The following is a 24,626-nucleotide window of genomic DNA, read 5'->3' on the forward strand; positions in this document are numbered from 1 at the left end:
AGAGAGCAAATGTATAAATCAAAACCGGAGGGGGAGGTATAGCACGAAAGCTTGCACAGCAGTTGATGAAGATTATAGTCTTAAAGTTGCGTGTACCTGTCAGGGCACTCAAGAAGGTCAATGCTCACAAGTGCAGAGTTCATGAAGAAATGCTGAATCCAGTTCCCCTCCAATTTAATTTTAATATAACTTTTTCATTCTTCATTACTGCAAAAAGCAAACAAAACAAAACCACATTGCATTACTATTTTCAAAATGGATTGAATGACATATTCAACAGTAACTGTGTGATGCCAATATTGCCTTCTCACTCGTAGGCCAGTACGGTCAGGTACCCAGTACTGATAAAACAATAAGTGCCCGTACTAAGTACCAATATGAATTATAAGGAAATGTAAAATCTCCAGGTCTCTCTCCATCTCTGCAACAGATATATGGATAAGCCCATATTAAGGCATCACGTGACCGGAGCCGTCACTGACTGGGTATACGCAAAGATGCAGGGAGATGCAAAGAAAGGGAGGGAGAGAGACAGGGAGAAGATGGGAAATGGAGGGAGGCACGGATGGCAGGCCTCTCTCTTTCACTGGTGCATGCAAGGAGCTGGTCCCAACATCCACAAAGTGTGTGTGTATTATTGGTTGTGTTTTATGGCGGTAGGAGGATAGTGTGTATATTGTGTGTGTGTGGGAGTATTATATTGTGTGTAGGGTATTATAGTGTGTATATTATGTTGAGGTGCAGAGGAGAGTGTTAGATTGGGTATCTTGTGTTAGGGGGTATTGTGTATATTGTGTTTAAGACTATAATATTATTGGGGAGATTATTATTGAGGAGGTATTAAAGTGTGTATTGTGGGGAGTATTAGTGTATGTATTATTTGTGGGTGACAGATGCTGTGGGTAGGCCAAGAGTACGGGCCAGACTAAGGTGGAGACTTTCTGTACTCTGCATACAGGACTCTACATGCACTGCAGAGGTGAAATTCCCCCAACTCCAATTTGCTACACTCTCCAAGAGAGAATATTGTGATCAGAGGTGGAAGATGAGCAGGGTCACTGCCCAGGGAGTAGCCTGTCAGGGGGCATGGAAATCTCTTTTGGTGCGTATGTTGCCACGTGGCATTGATTGACCGGTCAATTAGCACTGCTTCCTATCACAGTGACATGATCCGGTGCTGTGATCGGTTGCAGCGCTGACCAAGGTGTGTTAGTGCAGCAATTTACAGGGAGGGAACAGAGGTTGTGGGTGACAGATGCTGGGGGTAGGCCAAGAGTACGGGCCAGAGCAAGGTGGAGATATTCTGTACTCTGCATGCCCATCCTGCATGCCCAGGACTCTGCATGCATGCCAGTGGCTGTGGGGTGTGTGTGTGTAGGTATGCCAAGTGTCAGTGTGCATAAGTAAGTGTGCTGTGTGTGTAAGTAAGTTTGCCTGTGTGGCAGGAGGTGTAGGGGGGTGGGGGGCGGGGGGCGGTTCAGCTGGAGGACTTTACCCAGCACAAAAGCACATAGATGCCTCTGATTATATCACCCCAAATGCTGATAATATCCTGCTGTAGATGCACTTTACAGAAGATGATACAGATGTCATCAGTGTTTGGTGGGTTCATTAAATCAATCCATCATATAATAGCCACACTATGCATATGATGTACTGAATCAGTAACACCAATCACAGGAAGACATCTCCATGGTAGGGGTAGTGTTGAAGTTAACAAAATATGTCCAGCACTGTGGTGTGGAGCCCATACATAATAATTGTGCACATTACCAGAACAACATATTGTCAACTGCATGATCATTTTGCTGCTTGTAGTGTATACTCTTGTCCTGTGCAGTGTTGTAGTAGATCCGTCTCTTCGGTGTTCACTGCAATAAAAGTAAGACATTGCATTAATATTACAGAAGTTTGGGGGCTGAAATCCCACTATGCTAATGACAGTTTCCCTTTGCATAAGATTCTTGTGATTATATCTCAATGATGATCAATAACAACTACATCATAACACAGCTGCTCTATACAGAATATGTATTTGCCATCAATGGTCATGGAGGCAATATGTCACACAATGTACATATATAGCAAGGATTATTTCTTCCTCTGGTGTATTATGATGGGAGGGTGAGATTCTGCATTATCAGCATCAGTAAATCTGTAGGAAACTGAGTGATATTCTATTTTTTAATGCAATATTAGGGTAAAATAAAGCTTGCTGTATCTATAGCCATGCTCTACCCATGATGTGCTGAATCAATGACTGCAGAGCGATTTAGAGTGGTAAACATGACTTGAACTCATCTCTGAATAGAGGGTAGCACAGTAGTGCAGAGTAGAAGGTGAATGTATCTCAAATGGAAACCCTTAGCAGCTGTGTGGGGAGTAGACAGTACAGACTGACCAAGTAAATAGTAAAAAGTAGTAACTTCAACATTACTTGGTTTTGTTCTCCACTCCTGTTTTTCTGTTCTTTAAATCACTAATACTGATGCCATATGTAACCTGTACTGAGAGTTATATACTCTACTGGCCTAGATCAAATTAAATGATGCAAACAGGATCCCTCCCACTCAAGATTCATATGATTGCACCACCTCAACCTTTCATAGCAATAACATAGAACTGCAGCAGTGCGCTACTGCACATGTTCTTGTTATGAATGGTAGTAGATGTGGTCCTTGGGTCAGTACTTCATACTGTAGCCACACTCTATTCATGATGTATTGAATCAACAAAAATCTGCATGGTACAGATCACAGGAAGGGGTGGAGTAGAGGTGAATATGTCCAATGCGAAACCCTTAGCAGCCGGATTTTTTGGAGTCAATAAAACGACAAATACTAAATGAGAAATATACACATTGCTTATCTGTCTCTGTGTAGTCATTTTCCTCCTCTTCAACTGTCCTTCAATTTTCTATTTTGCAAGAAAATGAACACATGGCTTCAATATTCACTTCTGTTCTGCAGTCTTTCCTCTTGAAATAAAAAAGTTAAGCATTGCATTATTATTATTATAATTATTATTGACGATACATACAATGAACCTTGCTCCAAACCATGTGATACAAAGCAAATCCACCTCCCTCCCACAGCTGTGCTCCTTCTAGAGCTTCTACCACACAAGTTATTCATGTCAGTGAAACTGTACTGCAGTCCCGGTCTGCACACAATCTACTGAATCAATGACATCACACTGTGTCACACAATGTCATGCTAACGACAGGAAACAATCTTTGTATATATCTTTGTATATATAATAATAATAATAATAATAAAAAAAATAAGACAGGACAGACACTCCTACATTGCAATCAATAGAAAATAACTGGGACAGGCACTTCAAGGATGCATACGGTCCCGGATAAACTGTAGCTACCTATACACGTGTGCCTTGTCTCTAGACTCTGCATATATCTCTATTTATATACCACCCATTGTGTACTCAGCGCTTTACAAGAGAGACCAAAAAGTACAGGAAATTATTATACAATAAGTTCAACAAACAAAAACAGACAATAGGAAAGTAAATCCCTGTCCTGGGTAGTTTACAATCTAAGAGAAATGTAAGGAGACTTACAGAGAGACAACAGGTGGGGGAACAAGTGCAGTAGATGACAATGCTTGTCCTTAATGGTGGGTACTTGTAGTATAAAGCACTTCTTGGGAACAATAGTTAGTGACTGAATGAGTGACAGTAGCAACGAGTAAAAGCTATTGAAATGCTTCATTTAAGTTGTGAATTTTAAGGTTGATCTTAAATGTGGGTGGAAGAGGGTATGTTGGCATATACTGAGTGTGTGTGAGTTTCACAGGTAAATTGATGGGAAAGGGTTTCAGGCAAGAGAGCGAGTGCGCAGTAGAGGTGTAAGAAGTATAATGGAGACAGCTATTAGTAGAGCTTAGGAGACGAGGAAGGGCATAACGAGACCAAAGATGATATGTAGGAAGGAGCAGATGAATAGAGAATAGTGTTGGACTGGGTCCTCAACTATAAAAAAATGGGTAACGGGTACCCGGCCAAAATGAAAGGTTCTACCCGGTCGGGTACACGGTTTGGCACTTACCTTCCGGGTGGCGGTGACATCTAGGATCAGCAGCAGTCCTGTGACGGTGGCAGCATCTGTGGTGTCTTCAGCCGGCGGGGGAGCTGCAGGCTCACAGACACAGCTTACCTGCTTCGGTGCTGTGGAAGTGATTCCTGCAGCTCCCCCCGCCAGGTGAAGACACCTCTGATGCTGCCAACATCAGAGGACTGCTGCTGCTGATCCTAGATGTCTTAGGAAAGGTAAGTATAAAAGATTATTTCCAGCTGCCCTGACATTACCCGACGCCGGGTATTACCCGGCCAAGTCCACTTCTCAGTGGCCGGTTTCGAGTAATGTCCGGGTAGCTGGAAATGTGTCGGGTAACGCCGGGTACTCGGTACACCACTAATAGAGAACCTTAACAAAAAGGTAAGGAGGAGAACTTTGTAGGTGATCTGAAACTTGATGGGAAGCAAGGAGAGGGATTTAAGGAGGAGGAGGAGATGAGCAGATACTGTTGTGGGAGAAAGGGAAATTATTCAAGCAGCAGAGTTTTGGATAGATTGCAAATGAGAAAGTTGTGAAGCAGGGAGCCCTGTTAGCAGTATGTTAACCCATACGATAAGGGCATGCATTGGCGTTTTAGCAGTAGATTGACAGAGAAAAGGGCAAATCTTGGAAATATTACAGAGAAAGAATCGACAAACTTTAGCCAGTGTCGTGAATGAAGATGGAAAGGGAAGAGTCAAATGTTACTCCTAGGCAATGTGCTTTCATGACAGGATGATGGTAGTACTGTTTACTGCGATGGAGAAAGGTGATATTAGGCCAGATTTAGGGGGAAATATGAGGAGCTCAGTTTTAGACATTAGGTTTAAGGCAGAAGAGTGTCATCCATGGAGGATATAGCCAGGAGGCGACCCGAAACTAGGAACTAAATTGCAGGAGTGACGGTAGGGTGGATAGGTGTGTGTATCATCTGCATAGAGATGATATCAAGGGCCAAAATAGTTGATAAGGTCAACTAGTGATAGTATGTAGTGAGAGAGGTCCCAGAACAGAGTCCTGAGGTATACCAACAGACAAAACAACAGGAGACAAAGACACGTTAGCAACAGAGATGGAGAATGTGTGATGGAGAAGTATGATGAAAACCAGGATATAAGTTTGCTGCGGATACGAAGAAAGAGTTTAGAATATGAATGAGAAGAGTGATTGACAGTATCAAAAGCAGAAGAGAGATCAAGCAGGATTAGTAAGTAAAATGGACCTTGGGAATTTTCTTTATGTACATAATTGGTTACATTGGGAAAGGCAGATTGTGAAGGGCCCAGAGGAGCATGTGATTTAAGAATGTTGATCAAACGGGAGATCACAAGACGTTCTAGCAATTAGGAGGCAAATGGTAGGACGGATACAGGGCGATAGTTAGAAATTCACACAAGGTCAAGGTTATTTTTGAGAATAGGGGTGACCACTGCATGCTTAAAAGGAAGAGTTGAAAGAGCCAAAGGATATGGAGGAATTGAAGATGTGGGTGAGAGTGAGAATATAGGATTGAGAGGGCATGTGGTAGAGGGAGAAGAGAAGATCAGGTTCCAGCTTTGTGACAGGAGAAAAGGAGTCAAGAGTGCAATGAGATCTAGATAGAAAAAGAGAGCGGGGGAAGGGAGAGAACGAATCTACTTGTGGATGGCATCCACCTTGCCTCAAGTGAGCAAAGGCTTGAGGAGAAATAAAGGATGGATGTTAAGTGGGAGGAGAAAGTCAGTGGTGGGACTCAAATACATAGAAGACAGTGTGAATGAAATTGGAGTGTTGATGAGTGAGGAAAAAGTAGTGTTTGACCTTAAAAAAAGGAGCAGAGTTTTACAGAACAGGACAAAGGTTTAGTGTAGAAAATCAGACTGTGAGATTTCCTCCATAGGTGTTAAGAGCAGCAGTGTGATGTGATGAAGTGTGATGAGAGCGTGCTTGTGAATTAAACCAATGCATGGGTTAGGCTGCGTCTATAGTAAGCACGCAACAGATGGCAAAGTTAGCGCATGCCTGTCGCTCCAGCAATCCCTGCACTGAGGTCCGAGGCGACGGGGAGGCCCTGCATCGCTCGCACGCACTGTGGACAACCAAGCGTGTGCCCATGATAATCACGGCCTTAGAGGGATGAGTGTGTCAGAGCCTAGAAGGGGCATATAGATGATGGAGGAGGAGGGAGGAGGAGATGATAGCATTGTAAGAGTTAACAAGATAGCTAGTTTAAGCAGAAAGTGAGGAGAGGTTAGAGATAAGGGTAGATGTCAGAGGAGAGAGTTCAATTAAGCTGAGGTATCGAGTAGGACAGGGGTGAGGGGAATGAGAAGTGGTGGATGATGAGAGCAGAAGAGGTCATGTACAAATAGACCATGTTAGTCGTAGAGCAGACATTCCAGAGGGCACGTGAGAAGGGAAGAGTAAAGTGAGACAAGGAATGTGGATTACATTAGATGGGTTAATACGCTTAGCAGGGAGGTGGAGAGAGAGGCAAGAGGCAGAGGGTGGTGTAGGGGTAGAGGAAGAGATGTTGCATGTACCTTGTCAGAACATTAAAGAACGTCAATTCACACTGGTGCAGAGTTGATGATGAAATGCTGAATCCAGTTCACGTCCAATTCAATTTTAACAGAACTTTTTCATTCTTCATTACTGCAAAAAAAAATTAAAAAACAATGCATTACTATTTTCAAAATGGATTGAATTCCCCCAACAATGACTATGTGTTACCAATATATCCCTCTCAGTCCCACTGCAGCACATACTGTACCAGTGTGAAAGTAAGAAGGTACACAGTACCGGTAAAACAATACGTGCCGGTACTATGCACCATATGAATTATAAGGGGATGTAAATCTCCCAGTCTCTCTCCATATCCGCAACAGAGCGGGCTCCGGTCAGTGGCATGGATGCCCATATATGGGTATGCTCATATTTGGGCATCCCATGTCACTGACCGGAGCCGGCTCTGAGTATAGGGATATATGCGGAGACGCAGAGGTGCAAGGAAATGGGAGGAGGCACGGTGAGAAACAGGGAGAGACCACAGGAAGATAGAGGGCAACAACTTCCACAAGGTACTTGTATGGGTATAATTGTTTGTATTTTGTGCAGAGGGTTTAATTTCAGATAAAATACAATTCTCCACCCTCTACGAAACAATTCCACTTTGTTCAGTAAGCCAGAAAGTCTTGGTCCCATGTGGACTGAATTTAATGCAAATAAGGTCCTTAATACACAAGTAAAGAATAAAGTTACTTATTCTCTACTGTAAGAAGTGCCACATTGCCCACTATTTGGGTCCTGTGCCCAGATTGTGACCATGCATGGCAGAGGTGAGATTCCCCCAACTCCAATTTGCTACACTCTCCAAGAGAGATAATTGTGATCAGAGGTGGAACTAGGGGAGGGTGTGAGCAGGGTCACTGCCCAGGGAGTAACCTGACTGGGGGCACGGAAATCTCATTTAGTGCATATGTTGCGGCACTGCATTGATTGACCGGTCAATCTGCACTGCTGCCTGTCACAGTGACATCCTGATCGGGCACTGTGATCAGCTATAGCACTGACCCAGGTGAGATAGTTCAGCACTTTACAAGGAGGGAACAGATGTTGTGGGTGACAGATGCTGGAGGTAGGCCAAGACTGTTGGCCAGAGTAACGTGGAGACTTACTGCACTCTGCATGCCCATCCTCTCCCTGACATCAGGGGAAGGAAGTGGCCCTGGGGTGTGTGTAGGTATGCCAGATGTCAGTGTATGCATAAGTAAGTATGCCTGTGTAGTGGGAGGTGTAGGGGCGTTAAGCTGGAGGACTTAAAACAGGCACAAAAGCACATAGATACCTCTGATTATACCGCACCAAATGCTGATAATATCATGCTGTAGCTGCACTTTACAGAAGATGATGCAGATGTCATCATTGGTTGGTGGGTTCATTAAATCAATCCATCATATCATAACCACACTGTGCATATGATGTACTGAATCAGTAACACCAGGAAGACATCTCCATGTTAGGAGTAGAGTTGAAGTTAACAGAATATGTCCAGCACTGTGGTGTGTAGCCCATAAATAATAATTGTGCACATTACCAGAACAACATACTGGCAACTGCAAGATCATTTTGCTGCTTGTAGCGTATGCTCATCCTGTACAGTGTTGTAGTAGATCCGTCTCTTCAGTGTTCACTGCAACAAAAGTAAGACATTGCATTAATATTACAGACGTTTGGGGGCTGAAATCTCACTTCGCTGCGGACAATTTCCCTTTGCATAAGATTCTTGTGATTATGTCAATGATGATCAATAACTGCATCATAACACAGCCGCTCTATACAGAAGATGTACTTGCTCTCATTGGTCATTGAGGTAATACGTCACACAATGTACAGATATAGCAAGGATTATTTCTCCCACTTGTGCATTATGGCATTATGATGGGAAATGTTGTGAGATTCTGCATTATCAGCATCACTGAATCTTTTGGAAATTAAGTGATATTCTATGTTTTAATGCAATATTATGGGTGATCAGCCGGTAAAATAATAATAGCTTGCTGTATCTGTAGCCATGCTCTACCCATGATGTGCTGAACCAATGACTGCAGAGAGATTCAGAGTGCTAAACATGACAGGAACGCATCTCTGAATAATGGGCAGCAAAGCAGTGCAGAATAGGAGGTGAAAGTATTTAAAATGGAAGATCCTTAGCAGCTGTGTGGAGAGTAGACAGTACAGACTGACCAAGTAAATGGTAAAAGGAGTAACTTCAACATTACTTGGCTTTGTTCTCCACATTGAAGCTTTCCTCCTCTTTAAATCACTAATACTGATGCCATGTGTAACCTGTACTGAGAGTTATATAATCTACTGGCCTAGATGAAACCATATGATGCAAACAGGATCCATCCCACTCCAGATTCATAGAATTGAACCACCTCAACCTTTCATAACAATCACATAGAACTGCAGCTGTGCGCTACTGCACATGTTCTTGTTATGAATGGTAGTAGATGTGGTCCTTGGGTCTTTACTTCATACTGTAGCCACACTCTACTCATGATGTATTGAATCAACGAAAACTTGCATGGTTCAGATCACAGGAAGGGGTAGAGTAGAGATGAAAATATTCAATGTGAAACCCGTAGCAGCCGGATTGTGTGGAGTCAATAAAACGACAAATACTAAATGGTAAATGAGAAATATACACATTGCTTATCTGTCTCTGTGTAGTAATTTTCCTTCTCTTCAACTGTCCTTCAAATTTTCTCTTTTGCAAGAAAAGGAACACATGGCTTCAATATTCACTTCTGTTCTGCAGTCATCCCTCCTGAAATAAAAGTTAAGCATTGCATTGTTATTATGATAATACATACAATAAACCTTGCTCCAAACCATTTGATGCAAAGCAAATCCACCTCCCACCCACAGCTGTGCTCCTTCTAGAGCATGCATGTCAAACTCCAGTCCTCGAGGGTCCCAAACAGGCCAGGTTTTCAGTAGGGATATCCTGAAAACCTGGCCTGTTTGCGGCCCTCGAGGACTGGAGTTTGACATCCTTGTTCTTGAGCTTCTACCACGCAAGTCATCCATGTGAGTGACACTGTACTGCAGTCCTGGTCTGCACACAATCTACTGAATCAATGACATCACACTGTAAAGGCAATCTACAAGATGTATTAGTTGTCCACACTTCCGAAATGTTACTTTTATGTCCAAATCACTTATTCCCATGACCTGATATTTGTATTTGTTATTTATAGGATTGTCACAAAGAGTTGATGAGGTCACCAAATGATAGTATGTAGAGAGAAAGAGAGATCTCAGAACAGAGCCCTGATGTATACCCACAGACAGATCAATAGAAGACGAAGACATGTTAGCAACAGAGATGGAGAATGTGTGACAGGAAAGTTATGATGAAAACCAGGATAGAACTGTGTTACGGATACCAAGAGAGAGTTTAGAATATGAAGGAGGAGAGTGATTGAGAGCATCAAACGCAGCAGATAGATCAAGTAGGATTAGTAGGGAAAAGTGACCTTGGGAATTTGCTTTAAGCACAGTCTGTAGAACGAGCTGTACGAAAGGCAGGTTGTAAAGGATCCAGGAGGGAATGTGATTTAAGAATGTTGACATTCTAGCAATTAGGAGACAAACAGCAGGAGGGATACAGGGCGGTAGTTAGTAAGGCACATAGGGTGTAGGTTGTTTCTGAGAAAAGGGTGACCACTACAGGCTTAAAGTAAGAGGGTAAAGAGCCAGAGAATAGGGAGGAATTGAAGATGTGGGTGAGAGTGGGGACTAAGAGATGCAGTAAGGTGTGAGGGGATACGATCTAGAGGGCATGTGGTAGAGGGAGAAGAGAAGATGATTTGCTTCCAGCTCTGTAAGAGAAGAAAAAGAGTCAAATGCAGAAGGAGAATTAGGTAGAAGGAGAGAAGGGGGAAGGGACAGAAGGAATCTCCTTGTGGGTGGCATCCACCTTGCCTCTGAAGTAGTCAAATGCTTGAGGAGAAGTGAAGGAAGGATGGCAAGTGTGAGGAGAAGGTTAGTGGAGGGAGTCAAATACAGGGAAAAAAAGACAGCGTAAATTAAATTTGAGTGTTGATGAATGTGAAAAAAAAGTAGTGTGGTTTGGCCCCAGAGAGCAGCTTTATACAGGACTGGAGACATTTTTACTGTAGAAAAATCAAATATCAATTGTGTGATTTCCTTCATAGGCATTAAGAACAGCGAGTGGAAGTGTGATGAACATGTTTGGGAATTTAGCCAAGGGTGTGGGCTAGAGGGACAAGTGTGTCAGAGCCTAGAGGGGGCATATAGATAGGAGGATAGCATTGTAAGAGTTAATAAGATTGTTAGTTTAAGCGGAAAGAGAGAGAGCAGAGAGGTTAGAGTAGATGTCAGAGGAGAGTTTAATTAAGCAGAGGCAAATCAGTGGGACAGGTAAGATGGGGTGAGGGGAATGACTGATTGTGAATGATGAGAGCAGAAGAGGTCATGTACAACTAGAGCCTTGTTAGTCAGAGAACGGACATTCCAGATGGCATAGGAGAAGGGAAGAGAAAAGAAAGGAATGTGGATTACATTAGATAGGTTAACACTCTTAGCAGGGAGGCAGAGGCAGGGAGGCCCGATGTGTATATGAGCAGGTTCAAGATTATAAGAGATATCCCACACATCAGCAAACATAGAAGGAGACACAGAGATAGGTGTAGAGAGAGACAGAGATAGCTCTATGTAGAGAGAGAGGGACGTAGAGAGAATGAGACAGATAGGCGCAGAGAGAGGGGGCGCAGAGAGAGGAGGCGCCAAAAGAGGGGGCGCAGAGAGAGGGGGCACAGAGAATAGGATATTAAAGAGTGCTTTTCATTGAGCAGTGCAGAAATAGCTGCAATAGAGGTCTGTACAAATGGTGCAGTGTGTAGACACATGCAAAGGTAGGGGAAGGAAAGAGGAGAACATGTGGATAAAAGCAGGAGTGTGGAAGTTAGAGAAATTAGAAAAGTTTAACAGAGGAGTGAGGAAACAGCCAGCAGAAAGAACAAGAGAGAGGTTACATTGGGATGACGTTCTGTGGTAAAGAGAAAATGCTAGGAGAGAGCTTTCAAATATTAGAGGACATGAATTGAGGGAGCAAATGTATAAATCAAAACCTGAGGGGGAGGTATAGCACGAAAGCTTGCACAGCAGATTATAGTCTTAATGTTGCGTGTACCTGTCAGGGTATTCAAGAAGTTAAATTCTCACAAGTGCAGAGTTCATGATGAAATGCTGAATCTAGTCCCCCTCCAATTTAATTTTAATATAACTTTTCCATTCTTCATTACTGCAAAAAGCAAACAAAACAAAACCACATTGCATTACTATTTTCAAAATGGATTGAATGGCATATTCAACAGTGACTGTGTGATGCCAATATTCCCCACTCACTCGTAGTGAAGCACATATTGTACTAGTGTTGAAAGTAGGCCGGTAGAGTCAGGTACGCAGTACTGATAAAACAATAAGTGCCCGTCGTAAGTACCAGCTCCGCAACAGTGCGGGCATCACATTAGTGACGTGGATGAACATATATGGATAAGCCCATATTAAGGCATCACGTGACCAGAGCCGTCACTGACTGGGTATACGTAAAGACGCAGGGAGATGCAAGGAAAGGGAGGGAGAGAGACAGGGAGAAGATGTGAAACGGAGGAAGGCACGGATGGAGGGAGTTCTTCCGAGCTTCTGCGGGCCTCTCTCTTTCACTGGTGCATGCCGGGAGCTGGTCCCAACATCCACAAAGTGTGTGTGTATTATTGGTTGTATTTTATGGGGGTAGGAGGGTAGTGTGTATATTGTGTGTGTGGGAGTATTATATTGTGTGTAGAGGTGCAGAGGAGAGTACTAGATTGTGTATCTTGTGTAAGGGTGTTGTGTATATTGTGTTTGGAGCTATAATATTATTGGGGAGATTAGTATTGAGGAGGTATTATAGTGTGTATTGTGGGGAGTATTAGTGTGTGTATTGTTTGTGGGTGACAGATGCTGGGGGTATGCAGCAATCCCTGCACTGAGGTCCGAGGCGGCTCTGCATCGCTCGCACGCACTGTGGATGACCAAGCATGTGCCCATGATAATCATGGCCTTAGAGGGATGAGTGTGTCAGAGCCTAGAAGGGGCATATATATGATGGAGGAGGGAGGAGGAGGAGGGAGGAGGAGGAGATGATAGCATTGTAAAAGTTAACAAGATAGTTAGTTTAAGCAGAAAGTGAGGAGAGGTTAGAGATAAGGGTAGATGTCAGAGGAGAGAGTTCAATTAAGCTGAGGTATCGAGTAGGACAGGGGTGAGGGGAATGAGAGGTGGTGGATGATGAGAGCAGAAGAGGTCATGTACAAATAGACCTTGTTAGTCAGAGAGCAGTCATTCCAGAGGGCACGTGAGAAGTGAAGAGTAAAGTGAGACATGGAATGTGGATTACATTAGATGGGTTAATACGCTTAGCAGGGAGGTGGAGAGAGAGAGGCAAGAGGCAGAGAGTGGTGCAGGGGTTGAGGAAGAGATGTTGCATGTACCTTATCAGAACATTAAAGAACATCAATTCACACTGGTGCAGAGTTGATGATGAATCCAGTTCACCTCCAATTCAATTTTAACAGAAATGTTTCATTCTTCATTACTGAAAAAAAAGAAAAGTAAAAAACATTTCATTACTATTTTCAAAATGGATTGAATTCCCCCAACAATGACTATGTGTTACCAATATATCCCTCTCAGTCCCACTGCAGCATATACTGTACCAGTGTGAAAGTAGGAAGGTACACAGTACCGGTAAAACAATACGTGCCGGTACTATGCACCATATGAATTATAAGGGGATGTAAATCTCCCAGTCTCTCTCCATATCCGCAACAGAGCGGGCTCCGGTCAGTGGCATGGATGCCCATATATGGGTATGCTCATATTTGGGCATCCCATGTCACTGACCGGAGCCGGCTCTGAGTATAGGGATATATGCGGAGACGCAGAGGTGCAAGGAAATGGGAGGAGGCACGGTGAGAAACAGGGAGAGACCACAGGAAGATAGAGGGCAACAACTTCCACAAGGTACTTGTATGGGTATAATTGTTTGTATTTTGTGCAGAGGGGGTAATTTCAGATAAAATACAATTCTCCACCCTCTACGAAACAATTCCACTTTGTTCAGTAAGCCAGAAAGTCTTGGTCCCATGTGGACTGAATTTAATGCAAATAAGGTCCTTAATACACAAGTAAAGAATAAAGTTACTTATTCTCTACTGTAAGAAGTGCCACATTGCCCACTATTTGGGTCCTGTGCCCAGATTGTGACCATGCATGGCAGAGGTGAGATTCCCCCAACTCCAATTTGCTACACTCTCCAAGAGAGATAATTGTGATCAGAGGTGGAACTAGGGGAGGGTGTGAGCAGGGTCACTGCCCAGGGAGTAACCTGACTGGGGGCACGGAAATCTCATTTAGTGCATATGTTGCGGCACTGCATTGATTGACCGGTCAATCTGCACTGCTGCCTGTCACAGTGACATCCTGATCGGGCACTGTGATCAGCTATAGCACTGACCCAGGTGAGATAGTTCAGCACTTTACAAGGAGGGAACAGATGTTGTGGGTGACAGATGCTGGAGGTAGGCCAAGACTGTTGGCCAGAGTAACGTGGAGACTTACTGCACTCTGCATGCCCATCCTCTCCCTGACATCAGGGGAAGGAAGTGGCCCTGGGGTGTGTGTAGGTATGCCAGATGTCAGTGTATGCATAAGTAAGTATGCCTGTGTAGTGGGAGGTGTAGGGGCGTTAAGCTGGAGGACTTAAAACAGGCACAAAAGCACATAGATACCTCTGATTATACCGCACCAAATGCTGATAATATCATGCTGTAGCTGCACTTTACAGAAGATGATGCAGATGTCATCATTGGTTGGTGGGTTCATTAAATCAATCCATCATATCATAACCACACTGTGCATATGATGTACTGAATCAGTAACACCAGGAAGACATCTCCATGTTAGGAGTAGAGTTGAAGTTAACAGAATATGTCCAGCACTGTGGTGTGTAGCCCATAAATAATAATTGTGCACATTACCAGAACAACATACTGTCAACTGCAAGATCATTTTGCTGCTTGTAGCGTATGCTCATCCTGTACAGTGTTGTAGTAGATCCGTCTCTTCAGTGTTCACTGCAACAAAAGTAAGACATTGCATTAATATTACAGACGTTTGGGGGCTGAAATCTCACTTCGCTGCGGACAATTTCCCTTTGCATAAGATTCTTGTGATTATGTCAATGATGATCAATAACTGCATCATAACACAGCCGCTCTATACAGAAGATGTACTTGCTCTCATTGGTCATTGAGGTAATACGTCACACAATGTACAGATATAGCAAGGATTATTTCTCCCACTTGTGCATTATGGCATTATGATGGGAAATGTTGTGAGATTCTGCATTATCAGCATCACTGAATCTTTTGGAAATTAAGTGATATTCTATGTTTTAATGCAATATTATGGGTGATCAGCCGGTAAAATAATAATAGCTTGCTGTATCTGTAGCCATGCTCTACCCATGATGTGCTGAACCAATGACTGCAGAGAGATTCAGAGTGCTAAACATGACTGGAACGCATCTCTGAATAATGGGCAGCAAAGCAGTGCAGAATAGGAGGTGAAAGTATTTAAAATGGAAGATCCTTAGCAGCTGTGTGGAGAGTAGACAGTACAGACTGACCAAGTAAATGGTAAAAGGAGTAACTTCAACATTACTTGGCTTTGTTCTCCACATTGAAGCTTTCCTCCTCTTTAAATCACTAATACTGATGCCATGTGTAACCTGTACTGAGAGTTATATAATCTACTGGCCTAGATGAAACCATATGATGCAAACAGGATCCATCCCACTCCAGATTCATAGAATTGAACCACCTCAACCTTTCATAACAATCACATAGAACTGCAGCTGTGCGCTACTGCACATGTTCTTGTTATGAATGGTAGTAGATGTGGTCCTTGGGTCTTTACTTCATACTGTAGCCACACTCTACTCATGATGTATTGAATCAACGAAAACTTGCATGGTTCAGATCACAGGAAGGGGTAGAGTAGAGATGAAAATATTCAATGTGAAACCCGTAGCAGCCGGATTGTGTGGAGTCAATAAAACGACAAATACTAAATGGTAAATGAGAAATATACACATTGCTTATCTGTCTCTGTGTAGTAATTTTCCTTCTCTTCAACTGTCCTTCAAATTTTCTCTTTTGCAAGAAAAGGAACACATGGCTTCAATATTCACTTCTGTTCTGCAGTCATCCCTCCTGAAATAAAAGTTAAGCATTGCATTGTTATTATGATAATACATACAATAAACCTTGCTCCAAACCATTTGATGCAAAGCAAATCCACCTCCCACCCACAGCTGTGCTCCTTCTAGAGCATGCATGTCAAACTCCAGTCCTCGAGGGTCCCAAACAGGCCAGGTTTTCAGTAGGGATATCCTGAAAACCTGGCCTGTTTGCTGCCCTCGAGGACTGGAGTTTGACATCCTTGTTCTTGAGCTTCTACCACGCAAGTCATCCATGTGAGTGACACTGTACTGCAGTCCTGGTCTGCACACAATCTACTGAATCAATGACATCACACTGTAAAGGCAATCTACAAGATGTATTAGTTGTCCACACTTCCGAAATGTTACTTTTATGTCCAAATCACTTATTCCCATGACCTGATATTTGTATTTGTTATTTATAGGATTGTCACAAAGAGTTGATGAGGTCACCAAATGATAGTATGTAGAGAGAAAGAGAGATCTCAGAACAGAGCCCTGATGTATACCCACAGACAGATCAATAGAAGACGAAGACATGTTAGCAACAGAGATGGAGAATGTGTGACAGGAAAGTTATGATGAAAACCAGGATAGAACTGTGTTACGGATACCAAGAGAGAGTTTAGAATATGAAGGAGGAGAGTGATTGAGAGCATCAAACGCAGCAGATAGATCAAGTAGGATTAGTAGGGAAAAGTGACCTTGGGAATTTGCTTTAAGCACAGTCTGTAGAACGAGCTGTACGAAAGGCAGGTTGTAAAGGATCCAGGAGGGAATGTGATTTAAGAATGTTGACATTCTAGCAATTAGGAGACAAACAGCAGGAGGGATACAGGGCGGTAGTTAGTAAGGCACATAGGGTGTAGGTTGTTTCTGAGAAAAGGGTGACCACTACAGGCTTAAAGTAAGAGGGTAAAGAGCCAGAGAATAGGGAGGAATTGAAGATGTGGGTGAGAGTGGGGACTAAGAGATGCAGTAAGGTGTGAGGGGATACGATCTAGAGGGCATGTGGTAGAGGGAGAAGAGAAGATGATTAGCTTCCAGCTCTGTAAGAGAAGAAAAGGAGTCAAATGCAGAAGGAGAATTAGGTAGAAGGAGAGAAGGGGGAAGGGACAGAAGGAATCTCCTTGTGGGTGGCATCCACCTTGCCTCTGAAGTAGTCAAATGCTTGAGGAGAAGTGAAGGAAGGATGGCAAGTGTGAGGAGAAGGTTAGTGGAGGGAGTCAAATACAGGGAAAAAAAGACAGCGTAAATTAAATTTGAGTGTTGATGAATGTGAAAAAAAAGTAGTGTGGTTTGGCCCCAGAGAGCAGCTTTATACAGGACTGGAGACATTTTTACTGTAGAAAAATCAAATATCAATTGTGTGATTTCCTTCATAGGCATTAAGAACAGCGAGTGGAAGTGTGATGAACATGTTTGGGAATTTAGCCAAGGGTGTGGGCTAGAGGGACAAGTGTGTCAGAGCCTAGAGGGGGCATATAGATAGGAGGATAGCATTGTAAGAGTTAATAAGATTGTTAGTTTAAGCGGAAAGAGAGAGAGAGCAGAGAGGTTAGAGTAGATGTCAGAGGAGAGTTTAATTAAGCAGAGGCAAATCAGTGGGACAGGTAAGATGGGGTGAGGGGAATGACTGATTGTGAATGATGAGAGCAGAAGAGGTCATGTACAACTAGAGCCTTGTTAGTCAGAGAACGGACATTCCAGATGGCATAGGAGAAGGGAAGAGAAAAGTAAGGAAAGGAATGTGGATTACATTAGATAGGTTAACACTCTTAGCAGGGAGGCCCGATGTGTATATGAGCAGGTTCAAGATTATAAGAGATATCCCACACATCAGCAAACATAGAAGGAGACACAGAGATAGGTGTAGAGAGAGACAGAGATAGCTCTATGTAGAGAGAGAGGGACGTAGAGAGAATGAGACAGATAGGCGCAGAGAGAGGGGGCGCAGAGAGAGGAGGCGCCAAAAGAGGGGGCGCAGAGAGAGGGGGCCCAGAGAATAGGATATTAAAGAGTGCTTTTCATTGAGCAGTGCAGAAATAGCTGCAATAGAGGTCTGTACAAATGGTGCAGTGTGTAGACACATGCAAAGGTAGGGGAAGGAAAGAGGAGAACATGTGGATAAAAGCAGGAGTGTGGAAGTTAGAGAAATTAGAAAAGTTTAACAGAGGAGTGAGGAAACAGCCAGCAGAAAGAACAAGAGAGAGGTTACATTGGGATGACGTTCTGTGGTAAAGAGAAAATGCTAGGAGAGAGCTTTCAAATATTAGAGGACATGAATTGAGGGAGCAAATGTATAAATCAAAACCTGAGGGGGAGGTATAGCACGAAAGCTTGCACAGCAGATTATAGTCTTAATGTTGCGTGTACCTGTCAGGGTATTCAAGAAGTTAAATTCTCACAAGTGCAGAGTTCATGATGAAATGCTGAATCTAGTCCCCCTCCAATTTAATTTTAATATAACTTTTCCATTCTTCATTACTGCAAAAAGCAAACAAAACCAAACCACATTGCATTACTATTTTCAAAATGGATTGAATGGCATATTCAACAGTGACTGTGTGATGCCAATATTCCCCACTCACTCGTAGTGAAGCACATATTGTACTAGTGTTGAAAGTAGGCCGGTAGAGTCAGGTACGCAGTACTGATAAAACAATAAGTGCCCGTCGTAAGTACCAGCTCCGCAACAGTGCGGGCATCACATTAGTGACGTGGATGAACATATATGGATAAGCCCATATTAAGGCATCACGTGACCAGAGCCGTCACTGACTGGGTATACGTAAAGACGCAGGGAGATGCAAGGAAAGGGAGGGAGAGAGACAGGGAGAAGATGTGAAACGGAGGAAGGCACGGATGGAGGGAGTTCTTCCGAGCTTCTGCGGGCCTCTCTCTTTCACTGGTGCATGCCGGGAGCTGGTCCCAACATCCACAAAGTGTGTGTGTATTATTGGTTGTATTTTATGGGGGTAGGAGGGTAGTGTGTATATTGTGTGTGTGGGAGTATTATATTGTGTGTAGAGGTGCAGAGGAGAGTACTAGATTGTGTATCTTGTGTAAGGGTGTTGTGTATATTGTGTTTGGAGCTATAATATTATTGGGGAGATTAGTATTGAGGAGGTATTATAGTGTGTATTGTGGGGAGTATTAGTGTGTGTATTGTTTGTGGGTGACAGATGCTGGGGGTATGCAGCAATCCCTGCACTGAGGTCCGAGGCGGCTCTGCATCGCTCGCACACACTGTGGATGACCAAGCATGTGCCCATGATAATCATGGCCTTAGAGGGATGAGTGTGTCAGAGCCTAGAAGGGGCATATATATGATGGAGGAGGGAGGAGGAGGAGGGAGGAGGAGGAGGGAGGAGGAGGAGATGATAGCATTGTAAAAGTTAACAAGATAGTTAGTTTAAGCAGAAAGTGAGGAGAGGTTAGAGATAAGGGTAGATGTCAGAGGAGAGAGTTCAATTAAGCTGAGGTATCGAGTAGGACAGGGGTGAGGGGAATGAGAGGTGGTGGATGATGAGAGCAGAAGAGGTCATGTACAAATAGACCTTGTTAGTCAGAGAGCAGTCATTCCAGAGGGCACGTGAGAAGTGAAGAGTAAAGTGAGACATGGAATGTGGATTACATTAGATGGGTTAATACGCTTAGCAGGGAGGTGGAGAGAGAGAGGCAAGAGGCAGAGAGTGGTGCAGGGGTTGAGGAAGAGATGTTGCATGTACCTTATCAGAACATTAAAGAACATCAATTCACACTGGTGCAGAGTTGATGATGAATCCAGTTCACCTCCAATTCAATTTTAACAGAAATGTTTCATTCTTCATTACTGAAAAAAAAGAAAAGTAAAAAACATTTCATTACTATTTTCAAAATGGATTGAATTCCCCCAACAATGACTATGTGTTACCAATATATCCCTCTCAGTCCCACTGCAGCATATACTGTACCAGTGTGAAAGTAGGAAGGTACACAGTACCGGTAAAACAATACGTGCCGGTACTATGCACCATATGAATTATAAGGGGATGTAAATCTCCCAGTCTCTCTCCATATCCGCAACAGAGCGGGCTCCGGTCAGTGGCATGGATGCCCATATATGGGTATGCTCATATTTGGGCATCCCATGTCACTGACCGGAGCCGGCTCTGAGTATAGGGATATATGCGGAGACGCACAGGTGCAAGGAAATGGGAGGAGGCACGGTGAGAAACAGGGAGAGACCACAGGAAGATAGAGGGCAACAACTTCCACAAGGTACTTGTATGGGTATAATTGTTTGTATTTTGTGCAGAGGGGGTAATTTCAGATAAAATACAATTCTCCACCCTCTACGAAACAATTCCACTTTGTTCAGTAAGCCAGAAAGTCTTGGTCCCATGTGGACTGAATTTAATGCAAATAAGGTCCTTAATACACAAGTAAAGAATAAAGTTACTTATTCTCTACTGTAAGAAGTGCCACATTGCCCACTATTTGGGTCCTGTGCCCAGATTGTGACCATGCATGGCAGAGGTGAGATTCCCCCAACTCCAATTTGCTACACTCTCCAAGAGAGATAATTGTGATCAGAGGTGGAACTAGGGGAGGGTGTGAGCAGGGTCACTGCCCAGGGAGTAACCTGACTGGGGGCACGGAAATCTCATTTAGTGCATATGTTGCGGCACTGCATTGATTGACCGGTCAATCTGCACTGCTGCCTGTCACAGTGACATCCTGATCGGGCACTGTGATCAGCTATAGCACTGACCCAGGTGAGATAGTTCAGCACTTTACAAGGAGGGAACAGATGTTGTGGGTGACAGATGCTGGAGGTAGGCCAAGACTGTTGGCCAGAGTAACGTGGAGACTTACTGCACTCTGCATGCCCATCCTCTCCCTGACATCAGGGGAAGGAAGTGGCCCTGGGGTGTGTGTAGGTATGCCAGATGTCAGTGTATGCATAAGTAAGTATGCCTGTGTAGTGGGAGGTGTAGGGGCGTTAAGCTGGAGGACTTAAAACAGGCACAAAAGCACATAGATACCTCTGATTATACCGCACCAAATGCTGATAATATCATGCTGTAGCTGCACTTTACAGAAGATGATGCAGATGTCATCATTGGTTGGTGGGTTCATTAAATCAATCCATCATATCATAACCACACTGTGCATATGATGTACTGAATCAGTAACACCAGGAAGACATCTCCATGTTAGGAGTAGAGTTGAAGTTAACAGAATATGTCCAGCACTGTGGTGTGTAGCCCATAAATAATAATTGTGCACATTACCAGAACAACATACTGTCAACTGCAAGATCATTTTGCTGCTTGTAGCGTATGCTCATCCTGTACAGTGTTGTAGTAGATCCGTCTCTTCAGTGTTCACTGCAACAAAAGTAAGACATTGCATTAATATTACAGACGTTTGGGGGCTGAAATCTCACTTCGCTGCGGACAATTTCCCTTTGCATAAGATTCTTGTGATTATGTCAATGATGATCAATAACTGCATCATAACACAGCCGCTCTATACAGAAGATGTACTTGCTCTCATTGGTCATTGAGGTAATATGTCACACAATGTACAGATATAGCAAGGATTATTTCTCCCACTTGTGCATTATGGCATTATGATGGGAAATGTTGTGAGATTCTGCATTATCAGCATCACTGAATCTTTTGGAAATTAAGTGATATTCTATGTTTTAATGCAATATTATGGGTGATCAGCCGGTAAAATAATAATAGCTTGCTGTATCTGTAGCCATGCTCTACCCATGATGTGCTGAACCAATGACTGCAGAGAGATTCAGAGTGCTAAACATGACTGGAACGCATCTCTGAATAATGGGCAGCAAAGCAGTGCAGAATAGGAGGTGAAAGTATTTAAAATGGAAGATCCTTAGCAGCTGTGTGGAGAGTAGACAGTACAGACTGACCAAGTAAATGGTAAAAGGAGTAACTTCAACATTACTTGGCTTTGTTCTCCACATTGAAGCTTTCCTCCTCTTTAAATCACTAATACTGATGCCATGTGTAACCTGTACTGAGAGTTATATAATCTACTGGCCTAGATGAAACCATATGATGCAAACAGGATCCATCCCACTCCAGATTCATAGAATTGAACCACCTCAACCTTTCATAACAATCACATAGAACTGCAGCTGTGCGCTACTGCACATGTTCTTGTTATGAATGGTAGTAGATGTGGTCCTTGGGTCTTTACTTCATACTGTAGCCACCCTCTACTCATGATGTATTGAATCAACGAAAACTTGCATGGTTCAGATCACAGGAAGGGGTAGAGTAGAGATGAAAATATTCAATGTGAAACCCGTAGCAGCCGGATTGTGTGGAGTCAATAAAACGACAAATACTAAATGGTAAATGAGAAATATACACATTGCTTATCTGTCTCTGTGTAGTAATTTTCCTTCTCTTCAACTGTCCTTCAAATTTTCTCTTTTGCAAGAAAAGGAACACATGGCTTCAATATTCACTTCTGTTCTGCAGTCATCCCTCCTGAAATAAAAGTTAAGCATTGCATTGTTATTATGATAATACATACAATAAACCTTGCTCCAAACCATTTGATGCAAAGCAAATCCACCTCCCACCCACAGCTGTGCTCCGTCTAGAGCATGCATGTCAAACTCCAGTCCTCGAGGGTCCCAAACAGGCCAGGTTTTCAGTAGGGATATCCTGAAAACCTGGCCTGTTTGCTGCCCTCGAGGACTGGAGTTTGACATCCTTGTTCTTGAGCTTCTACCACGCAAGTCATCCATGTGAGTGACACTGTACTGCAGTCCTGGTCTGCACACAATCTACTGAATCAATGACATCACACTGTAAAGGCAATCTACAAGATGTATTAGTTGTCCACACTTCCGAAATGTTACTTTTATGTCCAAATCACTTATTCCCATGACCTGATATTTGTATTTGTTATTTATAGGATTTTCACATGTATTACTACTGTGAAACGCTATATACATTAATAGTGCTATATAAATAAATACATACACATTTATATATAATAATAATAACAGCATGTTCTTTTAAAGCGCTGCTAGTTTTACGTAGCGCTATACAGAGACATTTTGCAGACACAAGTCCCTGCCCCATAGAGCTATAATCTATGACATTGGTGCCTGAGGCACAGAGGATATGAAGTGACTTGCCCAAGGTCACACACACACAAATATATATACATAAATATATACATATATATACACACACACACACACACACACACACACACACACACACACACACACACACACATATGAAAACTAACACAGAAAAAAAGAATCCCCTGAATAGCACTCTAACATACACAAATTGTATCAATAAAGGTTTATTAATCACATACACATAAATGGTTAAAATGAGGAGCAGTGGTGACCTACAAAGCTGTTATAAACTGAACCTTAAGGTGTGGGGAAAAATGCTACACTGCAGTAATAAGTACAAAGTATGTAAATAAAGTGTAGAGGCAAGAAATATATGGAAATGAGAACACTCAGACCGGCCGGTCAAGTACTACCTAAGTTGAAGCCCCCTGTGTGAAGTGCTTGTATGAAACTAGTGTATAACTAACAAGCAAATGCTTGTCCGGGGGCTTAACATATAGACAGTTGATAGATGTATTTGAAGTTGCATATTCTGTGCCGTGGATTAATCAGTATACTGAAAGCAACTGAAGATGGTACAGTAGCTGTGATAGGTTGGCCTCATAGCTCCTCCTTCAATGGAGGACTCGGCTCACGGAGCACTTAAATCTCTAAATGCCCAAAGAAAAAAATAAGCATGCAGTACTTAAAGTGAAAGTAAAATGAGAAATGAAATAAACACACACATTGAAAAATCACTCACCCGACTGAGAGCGCCTTCTACAGAGCGCTGTACCACTGCTCAGCTAGCAGCTAAAACTGTCTCATTTTCCCACCATTGAAGTTTACACATGTCCACGCCCCACTCTAACAAGACGCTGTGTACGGAAACTCGCAGGAGACAAACTAGTGAGAGAAGGTGTAGCTGCTAGCCACACTCCACGAGGTGCATTGTGGGAAATGTAGTTCTTTGCCTGCTAGCTTCTCTGACTGGTTACTGATCAGGTGATGTCACTAGGGGCGGGATTAGTGTGTTGCAATGTAACGGCCCGGCTGTATGATTGTCACAGAAGGGGGGAGCCTGAGAATGTCACGGATTTAATTACACATGTAATGATGTAATAACACAGCCATGAACTAAGTCAGTATACATATGGTCATGTGATATTTATAATGCATTTATTAACATTATTGTGTGGATTTAGGCTGAATTAAACTTGTATGGGATTGTCACTTTAATATCACAGTACCACTACTGTTTTAACACTTATAATGACCTCCTGATTACAGATTATTAGGGACAGACTTAAAAAGGCCTGTGTAAATATTTATTATAGAGTGGCCTCTTTACTTTATAATATCAGGGAGTATCAGACAGGCCTGTGTTTATTTTTAATATACATTAGGGTGACCTGACTCCAGATTATTGGCCTTTCCCTCTGACAAATGCATATTTTCCTATACTGTGTTAATTTTGTTAGAACAAAATAAATATTCATGCGCTAAATGACAGTACCAGTGTGAGTCCCAATAAGAAGTAGTGAGGTAAAAAACCATGGTACCAGCAACATATGTAACTGATGGGGAGGGTGCTAAAATATATGGAGTGT

General features: G+C 42.9%; 3 long non-coding RNA genes across 3 annotated transcripts; all 3 read right to left on the reverse strand.

The window, feature by feature from the left end:
- Positions 1-1,793: 1,793 nt before the first annotated feature.
- Positions 1,794-9,381, reverse strand: LOC142477453 (uncharacterized). Its single transcript, XR_012792394.1, has 5 exons — positions 9,267-9,381; positions 8,151-8,246; positions 6,598-6,709; positions 2,858-2,977; positions 1,794-1,871 (listed from the first exon to the last, which is right to left on the reverse strand). It is a non-coding gene; the product is annotated as an uncharacterized LOC142477453 (long non-coding RNA).
- Positions 9,382-11,789: 2,408 nt separating this feature from the next.
- Positions 11,790-14,797, reverse strand: LOC142477451 (uncharacterized). The gene is made up of 3 exons (XR_012792392.1): positions 14,668-14,797; positions 13,120-13,223; positions 11,790-11,888 (listed from the first exon to the last, which is right to left on the reverse strand). It is a non-coding gene; the product is annotated as an uncharacterized LOC142477451 (long non-coding RNA).
- A 3,517-nt stretch (positions 14,798-18,314) lies between these two features.
- Positions 18,315-21,320, reverse strand: LOC142477452 (uncharacterized). Its single transcript, XR_012792393.1, has 3 exons — positions 21,191-21,320; positions 19,643-19,746; positions 18,315-18,398 (listed from the first exon to the last, which is right to left on the reverse strand). It is a non-coding gene; the product is annotated as an uncharacterized LOC142477452 (long non-coding RNA).
- Positions 21,321-24,626: the final 3,306 nt, after the last annotated feature.

This window comes from Ascaphus truei, unplaced genomic scaffold (genome assembly GCF_040206685.1).
Source record: "Ascaphus truei isolate aAscTru1 unplaced genomic scaffold, aAscTru1.hap1 HAP1_SCAFFOLD_2115, whole genome shotgun sequence".
Taxonomy (NCBI): domain Eukaryota; kingdom Metazoa; phylum Chordata; class Amphibia; order Anura; family Ascaphidae; genus Ascaphus; species Ascaphus truei.